The following is a 20186-nucleotide window of genomic DNA, read 5'->3' on the forward strand; positions in this document are numbered from 1 at the left end:
TTTGATAGGGAAAACAAACCCAAAGCAGAATCGGCTTCAGCTCAGCACAGGGCTGTCTGTCTGGGCCAGCTGTTTAATGGGGATAACAAAGGATCACCACTCAAACTCACACTGAAGAGCACAAAAAGTCTTTAGATTTGCTTTCTCTGAAAAGTACACAGGAAGTATCATCAAACAGAAAGAAATCTCAATTGATGCTGGGAACCTCAGAGCCTTACAAAAGCTTGAAAAGTCCTCATACTGTGCCAGTGGTAATGCCACCTGTCTTCAAGTTTTCATTGATTCACGGCACAATACAACATTACGTATCTCAATAACATATTAACCACTATCTACTGCTAGCAGTGTAGGTGTTGGTGTATCTACTTTTTTCTTGACTCTAGATCACTCGCTGCTGTTTCATATACTTTTGTTATTTACTGTGGGATTACATTGTACACTGTCTAATTTAATACCCACTCTCCTTTTAGCTCAGTTATGGCCGCCAAAAGCTCTTGAGAAAAAGAATAGTTTTTTTGGTTATTAGATTGCTAAAGCCTTAACTAGCTCCTTATAACTTTGTCTATCTACTGTTTGGTGCTGAGTAGGTAGTGTGCAATGGGTTGAGTAGTGAAAAGATATCTGCTTCATCTAAAACAAGGCTGAACTATTTGAAATCATATACTTTTCACCATTTGATTCCAGTAGTTAACATGGACCTTAATTCTGAGTGTAAAGAATACATATAGCTAATTAAAATCCCTGCTTTTACTCTGCAGACCAGATCCTTATATTGGAAGGAACAAATCTGTGTATGTTGCTGGCTAAACCATGCATGCAGATTAGTATCCAGACATATTTCCTCTATACTTCCTACTATATAATTCTAGTGTTCAATTATTATATTTGTCTTTATGAGAATCAGCTGTGATGTTTAGATCTTTACTGACTACTACTTTGCTGATGTGTGTTCTGGTGGTTCAGAGACTCTGTATAAAGATGTATTTTCTTGGTGGTGTGTGAACTATTGTCACTCACTGCCTAAAAATGTACACACATGAGTAACTTTGCATTAATGCCGTAATGAAGTGTAAACTGTGTGAAAAGAGACTAAAGATGCCGTGAGGCCCTCTAGAAAAATCAAACTCTCTTGAGCTCATATTCTGTTATATCACAGTTTCCTCACAAGCTTAAAGGCAGTGAATAACTAAAACAGCTTTAATTTTATCAAGAGCTTTAATAAAACAATAATTCAGTAATATTTTACAACCAGCAGGCCTTTGGGGACAGAGTATATTAGTCTGTGACTTGGTAAATGTGCCACATGCTGATTGAATTCAAGTTTGTCTTTTTTTTTTTTTTTTTTTTTTTTTTACTCTAATGAAGACACCATCATTCTGCAATGAGAGTTATAAAAAAAGTTTCCAAACTAAGCTAGAGCACAGCATTAATCTTCCCTGATGCAACAAAGAGGGGTGAAAAAGAATTACAAATTACAATATGGTGCACATCAGAGTGCTGAAACTCCTACCTGTTTGATGTCTGGCTTGATGTAATGACTACACACAATGACTGATGGATATACACAACCTGTCCTCTCTTCTGGGCACTGACAGGCTAGAGTCAGAATAAAAAATGCTACTGACATTATAAAGAGAGTTATGGTCCTCTAGAGGGAAGATCAGAGAGAAGCATCACAGAGTTGCACACTGCAGGAGTCACTACAAACATGCTATTCAAATGACAGCAAAGAGCTGGATTATCACCCACATGCAGGGAAGGGGAGAAAAACAGCAACATGCCAGTATAAAGAAAAGAAAACAGATGTCTGTCCAGTCAAATCAGGGTGCTGCTAATCACACTTCTCTGCTTCTGTGAGGAGGAGCTATGTGTCTTTCAACAGTTTTGATGATGGATCTCAACAGATATGAGTTCCTTGATCAACCTCACAATCTACATCTGATAAACATTAGTGCACAGTCTATCAGGGCGCACCTTTAATGTTGTTACACTCTTGCATTTGCCACACTATAATTACAGCAAAACAACTTTAACTGTGTGACAAGAGAGTTCAGGTAGAGTGCCTTAATGCATAATTCATGTCATATCATTCTATATCAGCTGACGTCCACTTTTTCACACATGAGATGTTGTCAAGGCCAGGCTGTCGATCATAGTAACATTTAAGCAATTTGGTGTTCACTAAGATCTGCTGCTGGCAGTAAGGACTGAGAAGCAACTGCTGCACAGTAGCTGTATGAAAAACTGCAGGCTGTACATTTTCTACATTTAAACAAAAGAATATATTGTTTCGTACAAAGCAGTGAATGTTTCTATATCTGATTTGATTTCACAAAAATACCCATGTTTGGCTTCACACTTGAAGTGGATGGAATCTGTACAGGAAGTTGTGGGAAGTCATCTTTGTTTTTTCTGTGTTATGTCATTTATAATTTCTTTTTATTTCTCCATACATGTGTAGGCTTAACTTTTCACAAAATAACACAATATTTGAACCATATACCTGAAAAAGTTAAATAATAAAGCATGACATGTATTTTAACACCACTTCCAAAAAACAGAGGGATAAAAAAGAAAAATTATGTATAGTTAAAATAAAAGTGGAAATAAAAAAATCCAATTAGAATGATGGTCAGAATAGTCCATGTTCACATATTACATTTTTTTTTTCCACATATAAGTTTGATTTGAAGTGTCCATAAGCTTATACTGTATCCTGTTTTCATTTTGGTAAATCTTGGGACGTCATGCTGCATAGTTCACAGCAGTTCCTAAACCGTGGATACTACATAATACTATAATTTACAAGGAGTTTGTGTTTTATATGATTTATACATGATGTATGCATCTCACTGGAGAGAGCGAGTTACAAAAGCTTACAGGGTGGACTTCCATTCTTCACATTTTGACTTGATTTTGCAAAATTCAACAAAAGAAAATGCAAATTAATACATGACTCCATACATTGTTTTTATGTGAAGTGTTAAGTGATGAAAAGCTGATGGCACAATTAGGGGCCATTAAACCACTGCAGAAGAAGAGCATAATTAAGTGCTCCAGTCTATCCTCCAATGGTGAAAAATCTGGCATTTATGTTTGTTTCATGTTTTAACTTAAGGAATGTGACAGATTGTTTTGTCTGTCACTATTTTCAGTCTATTCACTGAGAGTTTAGGTCACATGCTCCATGTATGTGATTAATTCATTAGTCTGTTTCCATTGCCACATTTAGCTTTTATCAATAACAACAACTTTTCCACCATAGCTGAGCATTAAAACTTTTTTGCAATGTTTTTCATATATTTTTTTTTCAATCCTCATGTACTCACTAACATATCCAGTGTTGCTGGTAAAACCTTGAATTCCAACTCAGCCGTCTAAGCATTCATCCACTTCCATCACTTACCCATTTAAAAAAAGAAAACAAACATTTCATTTCTATTCATCATTAAATGTTAAATCACTCTATGTTAATGAGGTCTGCTAATTATGCATTCACATTAATTTCTGCTATATTAATTTATATGAAAAAAGCCCTTGGTGTGACATTGCTTTGGCTGGAACCATCCCTATGAGCTAAATATGTGTATAAAGACAGACAGAAATAGCAAAGGAGACTGAAGCCAACATTAATCACTGAAATTAACAATTTCATGATTGATGGTAATGAAAAAACTGCCTCTCCTCCCCTGTGAATACTATTAGCCAAGTTCAGCACCCTCTTGGATGCCAGAGGTATCTGTTCTATCTGTAGCATTATTAACAGAATGACTCTTGCAGAAGCTCAAATTATGTTGGGTCACACAGTGGCTATGTACATGGCATACTGTCAGAGAAACACAGAAAAGATCTCCAAATGTATTGAGCTTCACCCACTATCTATGTGCTCCATGAAACATAAAGAAGTCAAAATAAAAATTCACTGAGTGCAACAAAAACTGAGACTTTATTATAGAACAAATGAAACATTGAGAGGGACACGCTGCAAGTTTAAAAACATACCTTTTGGATCTCATCAACATAGCATGACGCTACCATCTGTCATTGAGCGTTATACTAACTAGAGCTGCTCTAATTATCTTTTCCTCAACTTATTCTGGTTGGCAAGACAGAAAATTCCTTATTCCATCTAATGACACTATGCCTGTATCATTCTGACCTGATCCTCATTTCTCCAGCAATTAAAACCTGCAAAACACTGTAGACACAGCATGCCTCCATCTCTCATCATCTGAGTGAAGCACTGTTATAAATGTTTTTATTTATTTATTTTTTGCCCAGATCAATTCATCAGTGCAGTGCAGAGGCATCAAACAGGCTGAAATTTGCTTGAGGTGTGAATCTGAAGAAGTCCTTTGATTGAGGAATACGGTAATAAGACCTCCACTTGAACTAAGCAAGGCTCTTGAAGCCCCCAGGCAAAGGGAAAAAGTACAAGGAAATCTCATTAGGCACAATACTTTTCCTTCCTGGCTGCCCCATCACAATGTCAAGCTTAAGGAATCCCAGCAGTCAAGTTTAAGGCCAGTGGAAAAAAGTAACAACCTGAAGAAACAAAGACATTCCGCTAAACTCGGTGTGCCTTGGTGGCACTGAAACACACGCTTTTAAAAAAAAAGGTGTCGCGCTGCAAATTTCCCACCATGAAATGAAGTAAAAGTGCTGGAACCAGCAATATTTCAGATTCCCTGGTGGAGAAATGGAAGCTCTTGCATACGAGGCATATCTAAACAGAAAAAAGTCTACCCAAAGATAACAGGGACAATAGTCTTCCTGAGATAAAAATAGTAAGGTTCAAACAAGTCTAGACTTTGTTCAGTTGCTTGCTGAGGTAAGAAATCTTTCTATGAGTAAACGCTGCCACAGGAGATCTGGAAGTTATCTTCAAGGCCAGCTTCAACTTAATGGTGCTATAAATAATGCAATGATGTGCTATAATTTTGAACAATGAATCACTCACCTTCATCTATAAAAAAATATTTATAAAAGCTGTAAAAGTGATTAAATCGACATAGCAATGACCATGTTTTGACAATTGAATATTAGTGTGCACAGGATTGACCCTGAAGGAGGCTAGTTGTGGTTTTCAAAAGATTCACTAGATTTGTTGAAAAACATTTTTTTTTTTTTTTACTAAATAAATAATTAACAAAATGAGCCAAAGTCAAAGTCTCTTTTGTTATTTTTCACTTGCCTATAAAATCGTATAAAATCATTGATTATAAAGATTAAAGCTGCATACATCATTTTTTCCACTTGTGGGCAGTGTAACAAGCTGAAACCATCTGACACTTCATGAAGTTGCTGTGGTGAACAGTATAACGTTTACATATCCAGCAGCCATATAACCAACATTGGCATTTAGGCTATTTGGAGACATGTTTTGTCCACCTGATGGAAGGCTATATTCACTCTGCCTTTAGCCCTGTTTGGTCTCCACCAATTCCAAAGGAAACTAACTGGCTGCTATGTTCACCAGCTAGATGGTAACAGCAGGTTTATTACAGCCTTTTCACACACTAATGCAGCTCTGGTTCTTCAGCTGCAAAATGCCCCACAAACACCCCACATTCTCTGTGACCCTGAATAAGATCAAAATGCATGAACACAAGGCTACTTGACCATGGAAGTTAAATTATTTTCATAGCCTTACAGACGAAAACTGATTAAAGATGATTTTCCACTAGTATTTAACACTAACAAGCACTCTTTTGCTATTCACATCATCTGCAATGCACTTCACATAATTATCATGTTATTCTTGGAGGTGATAAAGTCTGATCCAAGTATAAGGTGAGCACACTGATGAAAAATGGCTAGAAGAATGCATCATGGGTAAAAGTACAGACTCCTGTGATGCCAACAACAGGCAGACACATAGAGCTCCTTAATGTCAAGACTATCTGGGCTCATTGTGTCAGGCTTTATTTGAATAACAAATCAGTAAATGTCACAGTCACATCAAATAAAACCTGCAGAGCGCGCCGTCATCACAGGACGATCAGCAAAGCACTTTTATTACTTTTTGTCTAGTGCTGCCTATAAATCAGAAAACATTTGTATTACAATATCCTCAGATTTCCTAAGTGTTAGCGATTATGAATCTCTCCAACTTACGTGAACATTTCAATAGTCATTGCTTGTAAGTTTTTAATCCCTGTTTAAATCTGTTTCCCTTTCCAATTACTCCTACACACCTGCACCAGACATTTGCAGGTCTCTGTCTTTTTTTTTCTTACATAAGCTCATGTTTTCCTGGGGATGGAGGAAGGTTTGTGCATCTCAATATCCAAACAGGGTAGATACATTGTCATTTTCATCACTGAGGCTTCTGTCTCTGCACCTCCCATCTCTAACCTGATTCAGTCAACATCTGACAGCAGAGAGTGAGACGGGAAAAGAAACAGTGGAAGGAGGGAGAAAGGGAGATGTAAGGAAGTACCCCCACACAAAGCAAATACTGTTCCTGTCTTTTCTCTGCTACTGAGAAATGTGAGAGGTGCCATGTTGTGGGTAGTGGCTTCTTATTAAGACTTTTATTGCACCAGAATGTTGTATCTGGTGAGAAGCTGCTAATTTAACGCAAAACACCACAAATTATCTTTTAACAATTCCGACTACATTTGAAATCAGCTAAAGTTAATAGGTCAAAAAGCCCGATATTTTGATTGGTGCATTGGTGAGTATTTTTTACTAAATCATGAGGAAGAAAATGTATTATATATTTTATATAGAAATGACACGGAAATTCTAACCCATTTAACTTTCTATCTGAGCTCACTATCTCCATCTGCAGACAGATAACATTGTATTAACGGCTCAGCTGTGTGCAGCCCCAGGGATGTCTGACATGAACCATCAACTGAGCTGCGTTTTACAGATATGAAGTGAGTAGATACGCTTGTACAGTTTCTTCTGCCTGTAACCTTGACCTTGTACAGGCCTGCAGGAGGAATATGCAGTGTGTGGAGAGTGACCAGATCTCTTTGAGCCCCAACTTCCCTCACAGTGCAGTCTGTCATTTGACCATTGATTGTTCCTTTCTTGATTTACAGCAATCAAGCACTGGGAGAATTGTTGAAAAAGGGCTACATGGCCAATGGCTCTGTAGAGTGCATTGATGGACTGAATCTAAATCTGTCCTGATTGGCCATAGTGTGTGAAGAATTGCTGTCATTTCATTTCAAACCTGGACGGACTGTAATATGCTGTAAGAAGGATCTATGTTCAGAGAACTTCCATACATCTGATATTGATTTAACACATTTACACTGGGCAATATATCTAATGTCAATTTTGCATTGTAAGGGACATACAGTACAACTTCTACAGCTACAGTATTGCATTTCTGCCTTTTAAGAATTCTTCACTTTCATGGCCAGTGGTCTCCAGAAGGGTTCAGGGGGAGGGCTGACTGATGTAGCCCCATGGAAGGGCCATCTGGTCTGAAGAGCTCTACCTGACTCTAGCCCCTACACCGGGACCACAGGCACCTGGTAAAGCTGGCAACACATGCCTTGGCAGTTTGCCAAATACGGAAAGATACCACTTTGATTTGGATGGGCCTGCTCAGCATGAAGGTCTTTGGCTGGAAGGTTACCAAATGGAGCAAGGGAAGTTCAAAGGGCAGCTCTGCTGGAGCTTCATATGCATCTCACACTCACAGAGAAATTAGAATATTTTAAAGAAATTTGAATCGTCACATTTGAATGAGTGAATTGTAGCAGCAATGGCCCCAAAGATCAGGAAATGCCATGAGGGCTAAATTTGCAGCTGAAAGATTTCACTAAAACATCAGCAAAAATATTGAATAAAAAACCATTTTGAGAGGACTTTGAAGATAAATGATATTCTGTGGATGTTATTCTTGTTCACAAATCCCATGAAAAGACTGAAAATAACAATGTCCATTTCTCATTACTTTCTCCTACCCTGTCTATTACACTCAGCCCATTTGTTCCTAATGAAGACACAAACCTTTTAGACATACATCACAAATATATAGTTTCTAGTTTTAAAATACATTTAACAATTAACTAGAACAGCTAGGCAGGAGTAAATAGTGTATTTGTTGGGATTTATTTATTTTTTTGCTATGTTTTTGTGTAATTGTGAGTAGTGAGTACAGCAAGGTGGTCTATATGGAAAACACTCAAAATAAATACCGTACCCATGGAAACATTCCTCATGGTAATGATGGAAAATGCAGGAGGTGCCAGTGTAACAGTGTCATTGATGTGTTCTTAATTGTGATGTGTTGGTAATTTTGTTTCAATCTGTTTAATTATTAATTTAATTTTAATAGTTTCCAGGAAATAATTAAGTTCTATGGCACAGAAAAAGAAATTAAATCAGGATTTTGCCACACACACACACACACACACACACACACACACAACTCTTGCTGGTAGAATCAATTCATTGTTGGTTTTGATCTTTTTATGGGATTTGCTGACTGTAAGAAAATTCAAGAATACCATCAGACTAATCCTATAGTTAATGTCTGTGTGTTTTAGGGGGTTAATGCTGCTATCAATGTGTCTAATGGAGAGGGCTTTCAACTAAAGATGTACAAAGGATAAATAATTGTTGTTGTACTGCAAAATGATCTTTAACACTGCTGGAAAAGTGATGAGATCAGAAAGCAAATGTAATGCAGATAAGGGTGTGGTTTGAGGCAGGTAGCACTGTAGTAGATGTGGACTTGTGTAGTAACAGCTCATCAAACTACCAAATTTCACTGCCCAAAAGCACACTGATGACTACTCAAGGTCAGATCTACAAGAACATTTTGAAAATCTACAGCTGTTCTTTATTCAAATTAATAGATTTGTGACTTTTGTTTACTTAAATGCATCTCCTTTTAGGATATTAGAGGCAGTGTCCTGAATTCACTGAACTACTCCTCTCATCTGCCTCCTACTATCACACACCTCCACACTGCACCACTCGGGCAAGTGGTGAGTCAAAGATGTGAAGTGCCTACCACCGCTCACACAATGATAATCACATGGAGTATCACCTAATCTCACACAGTTGAACTCAAGCTGTCTTTCAACTCTCTGTGCATTAGCTCAGCGCAGAAAGAAGTATGAAAGGTATGATGCAGAGATAGGGCTAAATTAGGTGTGACGGCCAAATGTTTTTTTTCTTTTTTTTTTACCTGTAGTAGGCTGATTTCTTTTCACTCCATCTCAGCCTGCAAAGGATATCTGGTATAATAGAGTCCTGTTTTATAAGGTCCTTGCTGCCCCCCTGGACTGACTCACTGCAGACTGAATGAATTAATTAGATGCCTGTGTTCCTGATGTTCAATAGGAAAACCTGAAATACTAATTAGATAAAACCTGATGTAGTCAGACACCCCTCTCATCATCCCACCATCTGTAGTCCACTTATATTAACATCATAACCAAAAAAAACAAAATAACAATTGTTTTGATGTGGATATCACTTATAATAGATGAAGGATAAAATAAAATTAGAATAATTGTGATTACCAATCGTCTGTCTTTAACTTCTAACAGTTGTTATTAGACTATTCAATCTCAGTGTATAGATATCATTATCTGACTATTCAACATAAGGTACATTTTCAAAACCCATCAGTAAAACAACAGTAATATGATGTCATACTCACCACTCTGTTGCTGAGTTTACAGAAACACACTTTTCATACCCTGATTAACTGAAGTCAGTTCTACTTTGCTGTTATTTCCTTCGATGTTAATCTACTTTCAATAAAACCCAACACTTCCTACACAAATGCTTCACATTAAAAGCCCTCAAGTGGCTCAAAGACCATATAAAGACTTCCTATCCTGATAGTCAAACATCTGCAGAACAGGTTATATTGATCAAAAGAACACAAACTAGACACAAGTGCAATTAATTAGTAAATGAAAGAAGTAACAAAGTTAAAAAGAGAAACTTGGAGCATCGACATGGTGAGTATTAGGACTGATAGAGTTAGTGCTGATGTTATGTACATTACTTATTCTCCCTTAAATGTTTTTTAGCTGATCTATATTTGATAGTACCAACCACACCCCAAATACTTCTTGAGAATTTACTAAATGTACTGTATTTCCATGATGTTGCATTCTCTCTGCCTACGTTCCTGAGCAGCTAATAGCAGATGGATATTTTCTAAATATGATCGAGTGCTGGTACTGCAGCTGCAATGTCAACAGCCTTACTCTGCTGCAGTCTAATGGGCTGTGATGGCTAGATGCTGGCTTCAAGAACTGTGACACGAGGAACTGGGCCGATCAAAGCATCATCCGAGGGATACATGGTAATTCACATGGTAATGACAGGGTTGAGGTAAATGTATTTAGACATTAGCAGATGTGGCAGATACTGTATCTCCAGATGTCTTCATCTGTCCCCCGTGAGTCTTTCAAGGATGACTCTATGCACAGATGGGGCCTGCCAAAAAGCAGGAAGTGACTTCTTTTTCTGTATTACTGGTTCATAAAATACATAGACACCTTTTGCAGGGCATTGCTAATGACAGAAAAAAGTTGAACTGGTGCCAAAAGTCAGGAAACATGTAGGACAGTTTGATTTCGCCATATTTTTTTTTGTACTGAACAATATATAATGTATAAATTCACACCTGTCCAATTCAGTCAAATCTGTAGCAGCAGTTTAATACTGACTCCACAGATTCCTACTTAACAAACCCTTATCATTGTCATTGCTCTGTTATTCCGACTCTTAGCAGATCTCCTCAATTATTTTGAACCAATAAAAGTAAAAGAGAGCTGATGACTGACTCATAATGCAATACCCTTTGAAGGTGTAACATCATTTTTACCAACAATGCCACAAAATTAAAAATTAATTAGAAAATTTAGAGAGGTTTAATGGGATTGCAGAGCAGTACAAATCACTCAACAGCTACTTTACAAGGTGCTTTCCATGTGTTAGCACCAGATGTCACTGCAAATTAAAGTTAACAAAGAGACAGCAAAATGTTTTTTCAGAGATTTAATAGTTGTTTATGTTTTCTTTGGTATTCACAATGCGATTTCACTACTATCTAAAATGTGTTTTAAATCTTCCAGCTGTGAACAGTTCTTTGCAATGCATCATGGGGAAACTGTATCAAGCAGCACACACAAAAATCAGTATGCATTTTTTGCAGTGCTTTTGCTCTGTGACATTATTTTGCCACATTTAGTATGCATGCTGTCTGCTTTCAGTATGCTTCCATTTTGTCACTTTTTCCACTGTGAACACACTACAAAATAAAAAACCTGCTTTGAAATGGTGTGTGGTTTGGAACTGGAACAGCATAGCTATATCCTAAATCCTTACTGCATACTAAATCTAAACAGTATTAATAACTATAGTGGTGCATGTGCTCAAATATATCAACGTAGTTTACAATTTTATGTTAACAGGAACTTATACATGTGTGCCTTCTCTGTACTGAATCTCTGCAGTCTCATATCTATCACGCCTGTATTACTGATGAACCCTTCTCCAAAGACTCTTTCTCTGTATTATTTTTCCATCAACAAACATCATAATTACTGGATCAGTTTTAAGTGTCTATTTTAGATTGTACTGTGTACTCTGACTTTTGCATTACCAATTAAAATTCATTGTGCTGATTTGCAGCACTAATGTGGCATTATGCACTGCCACTAAACAGAAGTGTTAACTCGGCTATTAGTCACACATTGAAACAGGCATTTTAAATGCCATGTCTTTGATGAATTTACAGTCATGTTTCATAAGTTCCAATCGATTATTAGTAATCACAAAAACAGATAGCACACAATTATATTTAACTTATCAGCCATGTTAATAGACTTACATTCATGAATACTGAAAACAGGAGGCTTTAATCATTCATTTAAAAATAGGTGATTTTTATCATTTTATCACAGGTAGTAATTTACTCAGTGGCACTGCGGCTGGTACTGCAGCAAACACACAAACATATGAATAGACTCATACAAACTCATGCACCATGCAGCTTAAAAAGAAATGTGTGAATTTCACGACCCGGCAAGGTAAGAGGAAAAAAAGAAAAAGAAAAAAAGAATTCCAGCATAAGTTCTAAATAGCATTGTTTGTATTACATTTTTTCAAGCAGCGGGATTTGTACAAAGAAGCAGGAGAACACATTGATCATAATGAATAGCAATGTGATACAGACTGACAGAGACAGAGAGATTTGTGATTTGCTATGTTGGGTCATCTGCGCGTGCAAAGTCAGGGAAGTGTGTAGGCTGTTGTAAAGGCAGAGAAAAAGGGAAAAGGCTCAGTTGTTTTTACTTTTAAACATAAAGTATTCAGTATGTACCATGTCAATTTCAAGAGCATGAGTGGGCAACACAAGGTCTCTTCTTAAGTCTTATTTTGTTACACATTCAGACAAAGCAGGAAAAAATGGCTGCTTATCAAAAACAACTAGTATGTGTTGAAAAGGAGAGATTCATCCATCGCCTGTTTTTTGTGTTATTCAAGGTCTTCCTCAGCTATTTCCACCACTCTGTGTATCCATGTTATATCAGAGTTGGTCAATTAACTTGACCGGCCATTTCATCTGCTGCTCTCAGTCAACGGGCTCGACTCTTGAGAAACCCCTTTTTCATCTTCACTTTCAGACACGTTTCTGCAGTTTACAGATTGCTAGGGATTCAATTTGTGCCACAGAAATGTCCCGTGCAATTCTGAACCTGATCAGTGGGTGAGATGGGACTTGCTGTCTCCAGAAAGAAGACCTCTGACTACCTTGCAACAGCTGTGACAATCATTCTTGTCAATCTGAATTGCTATGAGGGGAGAGAGGTTTAAAAAGAAGCAGATAATATATAAACACCATGACCAGCAATTGAATCCTTTGCCTCACACTGAAAATCTGCAGTGAGAGGCTATCAGCTATATCTATGTGAATTCCATCCTGCCAATTTGAGTTTTTCAGATTTTCCAAAGTAATTTTAACTCCTTGCTCTTACTTAATACATTCTGTGTCATGTATAAATTACATTTGCTCCCCTAAATGTCACAAATGTCTAGACAAAATCTGATCTGAGTGTGCACTCCACCTTGCAGCTCAGCCTCTAAGCCATGCTTCACTACTCTCTTAACAGTGTGCAGTTCCCCTCTCCTACACACCAATCAACTTGATTGCCATGATTCACATCAAAGTGTCAATCACATCACAGGGCAGTTGGGCAGCTGCAATAATGTCACCAGCCACAGCAGAAAATGCAGTACACTGACATCTGTTAAGAGATCATGCTGATCCAGTATGAAGCATATGTACTGTATCTAACTTCCAAAGAGATACACACAAAGCCATGAGCAATGTAGAGGTCAAGGCTAAAACTCAAAGCTTTGATCGGTTCCTTTTTGAATTCAAAAACAGCAAGCTTACATTTCTTTAGCTCCAAAGCTAACGTATGTTTTATCCAATGTTTTATTCCTCCTAGCGCCTAATAGCAAAAGCAAGATACACAACATTTCTCTTATACTATATGGCACAAAATACTCAGTTGTCAGTTGAAATGAGAGGCTTTGCTAGCAGCATATTATATCAGCTTTAATTCCATAATCTTGTAAGTAACTTGTCCAAAGACTAAAATGAAACTTAGCTATTGCTCTCTATTTTTCATTCTCTACACAAACACCTTTATCATTTTTCTTGTGTAAAAACACATGCAGCATTATGAATGACTTTCTGAAAATGTGTGCCATTATCCCCATTTGTACTATGTGGAAAAAGGTGAGCATCAGCTTCCTGTCCTGCCTTTGAGTGTGGAATGGCCTTAAACTCTTTTCCTTTAACAGATTTGGACAACATTTAATATGAACTTGATGGAAGCATACTGAACCCTGACCAAATGTAACGCTGGCTGTAACACCAACAGAATGATGGTGATGCTGGTGAGTCATCTCTTATTCCTCCAGTATTTGGAACATCAAATGGAGGAAGGGTACAACTGTTATTTCAGTTTGTCATATATGTATTTTTAATCAACATTTCAGATCATATGATCATCCAGTTTTCAGGATGTAGAAACAATTACGTGACCAGTGAAAAAATGTGTGTTGGTGCCATCTGTATGATAACACATAATATTTGAATCTATGAGTGTTAGTCATTTAAGACTTTAATTACTTGCCTTCAAAGCTAAATAGATTTGATGGACAAAATGAAACTGTTCTACTAAACCCTACTAAAGCAGAATAACTAATGCCATGAGACACAAATACATGTGCTTCAAATCCTATAAATTGATTGACAATTTGTAGATAATTACAGTATATATATCTTAAAAAGGAAACAAAGAACAAGGGACTATAAACCACCAGCATCCTGTATGAGGGATTCCATAGTAAGCTGTGTATGATTGAATTTCTATGGTTACGAGACAAATTGCTCCTTATTTCCTGTAGATTGAAGCATCCAAAAATTTGGTAGCCTCTCAAAAACAACCAGACATAAGTTACTGCATTTAAAGAGGAGAACTGAGGGAGAAACAGAAGGGTGGAAGCAGTAGGAATGAAACTCTCAGGACCTAAGGGTACTGAAATAAAGTGCGGGCTCCTGAGGCCTCACAAGTTTGGCTGCAAGTGTATATTTATTGTCAAGAGCCTGCCACAGGGAGACTCTGACCACTCTAGAGAGAGGTTTACTCTAGACTAACGGAAGTAATGACTTATTTGTGAGCATTTCGCAAGGGATTGTTGTTCAAGGAAGAGAGAGAGGGACTGGGGAACCTAGTTTGTTTATGGGCATATGCGGCCTGATGGCAAGTAAACGCTGCTCGGCAGAGCGTGACAGCGTCCGCCTGCCTGATCACTCCCAGGCACATACCCGAAGGATCACTTAGCCCACACAGTGGCTTCAGTTATGTTTGTTGTTTCAGTGTTTCGTTTCTGTTTTTATTTATTTATTTATTTATTTTTTATTCCCTCCTCTCAGCTGGATGTGATCAGTAACATGTCTGAAAGAACACAGATTAGGCTCTGCTGGCGTTGCAATTGGATGCTCACAACCTGATTCGGAGACTCAGGTGGGGTGACTGTGGGCAAGACTCAAGGTGCATGTGAGCAAATTGGATTTGTGTTTACACCTGTGAAATAGTGTGTTTTGTAATGCTATAAAAACATATTCATTTGTTTTCAGCTAAAGTGTTGGTCTGGAAGAAGCCAAACAAATGTTTGTTTAGAAGAAGTGGCCTTTTATTTCCATGTGGTGCTAACGGCCCTCACCTGTCTGCAAATTAGCAAATATGAAGATTTGATGGTTTCTGGATGGTTTGATGGTGGAGAGAATATCAGTGCACAGGAGACATGTGACTTTGGTGAAACAAATCTTGGGGTTAGCGGTAACTGTGTGTTGCCATGGCTATGAGAACTCATACACATACACCATAAATAGACTCTCTCAACACCTCAACTGAGACAGCATATGTGTTTCTCACAACTCTTCAAAGAGTGTCCATGTGATCAACTCCTCATTAACTGGTGACAAAATCTTTTGATATATTACATGTGTGTCTGTGCAAGAAAACTACTGTTGTGTGTAGGGTTTCATTTTAGAATTTCACCTGCCTCTGTTTGCCTTTGTTGGACCTGTTCCAGCAGGATACGTCCTCAAGCTCAAGAGTAAACGACTTAAACTGATAGACAATATGTCAGCCTGAATCCATCTGACTGACAGACCAAAGTACTTAATGCCTGACATTTCATAATGTAAATAATGCTGTCCTGGTGCATGCTGTACATCCATTGGAGCAATATGCCACAGGCCCCACGGTGAGACTGCTCTTTGCCTGTAACCTTTTTCTCAGAATCTGAATGCAGCTCTGCCAGTACCAAGAACTCAGCAGGCATTTGTTTGATCAGTTGTATTTCTCTCTCTCTGTTTCCATGATTGTAGGGTGTTGTTGTTTGGTAACAGATGTGTATAATTCTGATATGATGATGCAAAAAGAACTAAAGAAATGTGCAGTGGTTCTTATCGAGGCTCGGATGTCACTGTATTTCCTGGCCAGCTCAGTGATTAGAGATTGAAGTACTGAGTTCAATGACTTTTTCACTGCTGCAATGACATCTTGGCACAGGCTGGAATTTGAATGAACTGCCAGGTGTTTCAGACTGGATTGAATAATGCCACATGTATACGAGATTTACAGCTTTGGTGCCACCCAGCAACAAAACCACTGTGGCAGACCACAACACACACAGATACAGGCTATGAACCCATCTAGAGACACTGGCAACAAAGAGCTCAATAAATAAAATATGTAGTTAAAGATAACTACAATTTATCACAATTTGAGTTTTTTTTTGTAGCTCAAGCTGTCATAGCATTGATTATACATGATAATGTGCACCAAAGTATCTGTGATCAGAATTTAACTTTTTTTTTTTTTTTTTGCTTAAATGAGGTAAAAAGCATTTGCTATCAGACTTTAAGACAGGTTGTAAACAAGCTAAAAGTTTAGTCAGATTAGCTAACACTTTATTTGGAGATAAAACCAAATCAGAAAGCACAGCACACAACATTTCTAATAATCCCATTGTCTTTTAACTTTTATTACTAGTTACTCTGTGGCAAGTATCGTCTGGTCAACATTCATAAAGTACAGTTTGGCTGATAATTTGTGTTCTCCTCAAAATAAGTTTGGCTAAGCTAGGCATTTATTTAAACTTGTATGACTGCCTAACCACTCATGACTGTTCCCCTGTTAGAACTATTTTTACAGCAAATTGTAAAATTCAAAAAAAGCCTCCAGTACACAACAGATTAATAGAAATGCATGTTTATGCTAACCTAGAAAGTTAGATAGATTTATTCACTTTAACATGTAAAACTAATGACAACACAAACACACTAAGAGCAGTCTGTTAGATTAAACTGGCAAAAAAATGCCTAAAAAAAGCCTATATATAAAAATCCACTATAGCTGCTTGACAGTCTTAGTTTTGAATGAGACGTGTGACTTGATTTGTCTCTACTACAGAGGGACACATTCTTTAGATCTTTCTTTTCTATCACTACAGTGCTGTCCACCTACACAGCTCAACGCTAGTTCTCTAAGAGCTGTCAAATGTCTTACTAGAGAATGTAGAAAAATCAGTTAGTGAAGCAGACAGCCACAAAGGAATGGTTGAGAGACAGTGCGCCACAAAAATAGATTCTAACCAAATTACAAATCAAATCTTGGAATGGATTGAAAAAACAGTTTGATGAAACATGTAGCCACGGGTCATGTTTTATTTAGGGGTGAGTCCGTTTTAGAGAAAGTTAAGCTTTGGGTCATTGCTTGAAGTGGTACAAAACTCAGGTTATGATCAGATCATGCACTTTAAGTGAAACCGTTACAAACTTTAGTCTTAACTCAGAACCCTGAGAGCTGCACCACACACTTTTTTTTTTACAGTGCTGCTCACAATACAGCAAAATTAATCAGTCTGCATTAGTCTGCATCCCTGTCTTATTATAATGACATTTTGTTATAATTTGCTAAATTCAGTACAGTCCATTCAGTTGCTGTATGTGTGTATTTTTACTCATAATATTTGCTGTACAAGGCTTATATGACTCCTGTGGCCAATGCTTCATGAGTCATAACCTCCAATTCAATCTGACATACAGGCTTCCAGTAATGTGGGATGCTTAAAAGACGAGATTTGTAAATGCCTTAAAGGTTAAATATTGAGAGCAGCAGAGCCCTTATCTGTATCCTTTTCACTTTAGCTCCGTACCGTGTTGTTGACTCATCTGTTTATTTTTACAGCAGCTTAGATTGTAAAGACTGAGGACGTCTGTTCCCGCTTATAGCAACAACTCTACATATTTAATGCAGGATCCTCTATTCTCGCACGCCTCGAGTAAGTTGTCTGCATCAACTGAAAGAATAGGGGCAAATTGTTTCATTCAAGGAGCATCTATTCAGATCATGAAATGAAACAGGGCTGCTAAATAGTAATAGCTGTTTTGTTTTGATGGTAAACAAACTGGCAGAAGTAGAAATGCAAATATAACAAAAAAGAAAAATGTGCAGTTTGTCAAGCCCACAGAAACACCTGAGGCACAGGATGGAATTTCAGTCAGAAGCACAGTGGAGGGCATGTGAGCGGGTGATACGTGTTTGACTGTAATTGGTTTTGTTACAGACAGGCCTAAGTGGTGCGGGTGTAACACTGAGCTGTGCAGTTGTGGAGCAGTCAGAGCATTGACTCATGAAGCCCAGTTTTCATTTTTCTTTTAGGTAAAAGAGTTAATGTTATATGTTTTATTTCCTTCAATTTTCAGACCATGCTAATTATATTTTGACTCTGAAGAAGCAGTGGAAGCAGTCCTTGCAGCAATTGAATACATTTGAACTGTGCTTTTTTTTCTTCTTGGGGTAAGCTTCCCACAGACTTTCTTCTCCCAGAGTTAATTAAAGTTTAAAGTAACAGTCTATAGGCTTAGATTATCACTTGGGATACATAAAGTGTGTTTGCATAGGTTCTGTTTCATGCTCGGATTCAGCACAAGACAAAGCTTTTTTTCTCTTTCTTTTTTTTTTCTACATCCAGAATTTGTTGTCTCTGAAGTGGGAACAAAAATGCAGCACAAGAGCCAGCTGGTAAGACGAGTAATAACATGTTGCACCATGGACGACACTGTGCAGAATGACACATCCAGCAGCACTACCAGCTACAGTGTAGAGGTAAATACACTACACATTAATGCTCCAAGGAGACAGGGGACCCTCAGGAACACAAAGTGGCCATTTTCAAATCATCACTGACTGGATTCTCAGGCCAACTTTATTCCTTTTTTCCCCATGTTACATTTTTATTTATTCTGAAGAGGAGGTTATTTGAACAAATTCCGGCAGTTGTGACCCCACTGAAGACATGTGATTCAAGGGACCATAAAGAGCTGAAGTCAGGTGAGGGACATGTTTGACGTTATCATCAAATGGACAGTGGCGTCTAGCAATTATGTGGAAACACAATTTCCACATAATATGGAAATGCTTACTGTGTGGTAGAAAATCATTAAAAGAGATATTTGACCATTCATGTGCACGTTAGGGACAAGAAACAAGGCGATGGTGAAACAGGAAAAATAATCTGCAATTGCTGAATTGATTTTTCATCAATCGTTTGAATCATTTTTAAGTTAAAATACCCAAAATTCTATGGTTCTATCTGAGAAATGTAATGTAAGGATTTACTCTCCTTTACATCATTTTAAACAATAGATATTTTGATTTTATATTGTTTACCTGTTTTCATATTGGGCTCTGAGATGACACTGGGCACTGATTTATGACATTTCATAACCTATTGTAACTGGAATGAAAAATAATTTTCAGTTTGTGAAAATAATTATTAGTTTGGAATATTTTCTTTAATCGAGAGATATGAACATGTTTCTCCTACAAACCCTTTTTTCCACTCATCAAAAAAAAAAACACACTCAAAAACAAATGTTCTCAAACATTCAGAAAGTCAGAACAAAAGACTACAAAACTGACCAGTTATTTGCCGTCAGATTTTGTAGAGACATGCATTTGCCAGAAAATTGATACCCAGTCCCAGAGCAGCTGCCGCTGGTCATCTGATCTGGAAGAGCGTTCAACTCAATACAAAACCAATAATACTACTTATTGCTGAAGCGCCTGTAAATCTCCTCCCTCCCTCGTGAGGACTCCTGCCACAGTGACAAAACTGTTGATCTTCTCATTCCCACCATGACATGAAAGGCCAACAAGCGAAACAGCTAAGAAAAGAGACTACTTTTCAGCTCCAAAGTTTACAGGTGCTTCAGGCCTGTGGCTCAGGAAATCTGGCTACAGAGAAGGAAGGAGAAGGGTTGAAATTGCTTAACCTCTCCCACAACCTACAGCACTACTTGAAAATCCTGTCCTCTGGTCACAAATACTCTGTGCTCAACATGAACAGCTTTATCCTGACATCAATTCAGATTCTCAGACTAAAGCAGCTCCTGAGTTAAACCCCTCTCCTCTCCTTCTTCCTCTTTTACCAGAGTCATTGACTCCCTCTACAACTTAACAATAACACTCACCTAATGAAAAGTGTCCACACTGATAGAACTAATTTTGATTCGTGATCTTAATGTTATGCTTGAATAATCTCAGTTTTAAGACTATTGGGTTGTGATTCTCTTGATGATATTCTAAATTAAAATT

At 37.6% G+C, this 20186-nt stretch overlaps 1 protein-coding gene across 1 annotated transcript in view; it reads right to left on the reverse strand.

The window, feature by feature from the left end:
* The window catches only part of LOC108900111 (VPS10 domain-containing receptor SorCS1), a 126151-nt gene that overhangs the window by 104586 nt on the left and 1379 nt on the right, over positions 1-20186 (reverse strand). The gene's annotated exons all lie outside the window — the stretch shown is intronic.

This window comes from Lates calcarifer, linkage group LG5 (genome assembly GCF_001640805.2).
Source record: "Lates calcarifer isolate ASB-BC8 linkage group LG5, TLL_Latcal_v3, whole genome shotgun sequence".
NCBI classification, from domain to species: Eukaryota; Metazoa; Chordata; class Actinopteri; family Centropomidae; genus Lates; species Lates calcarifer.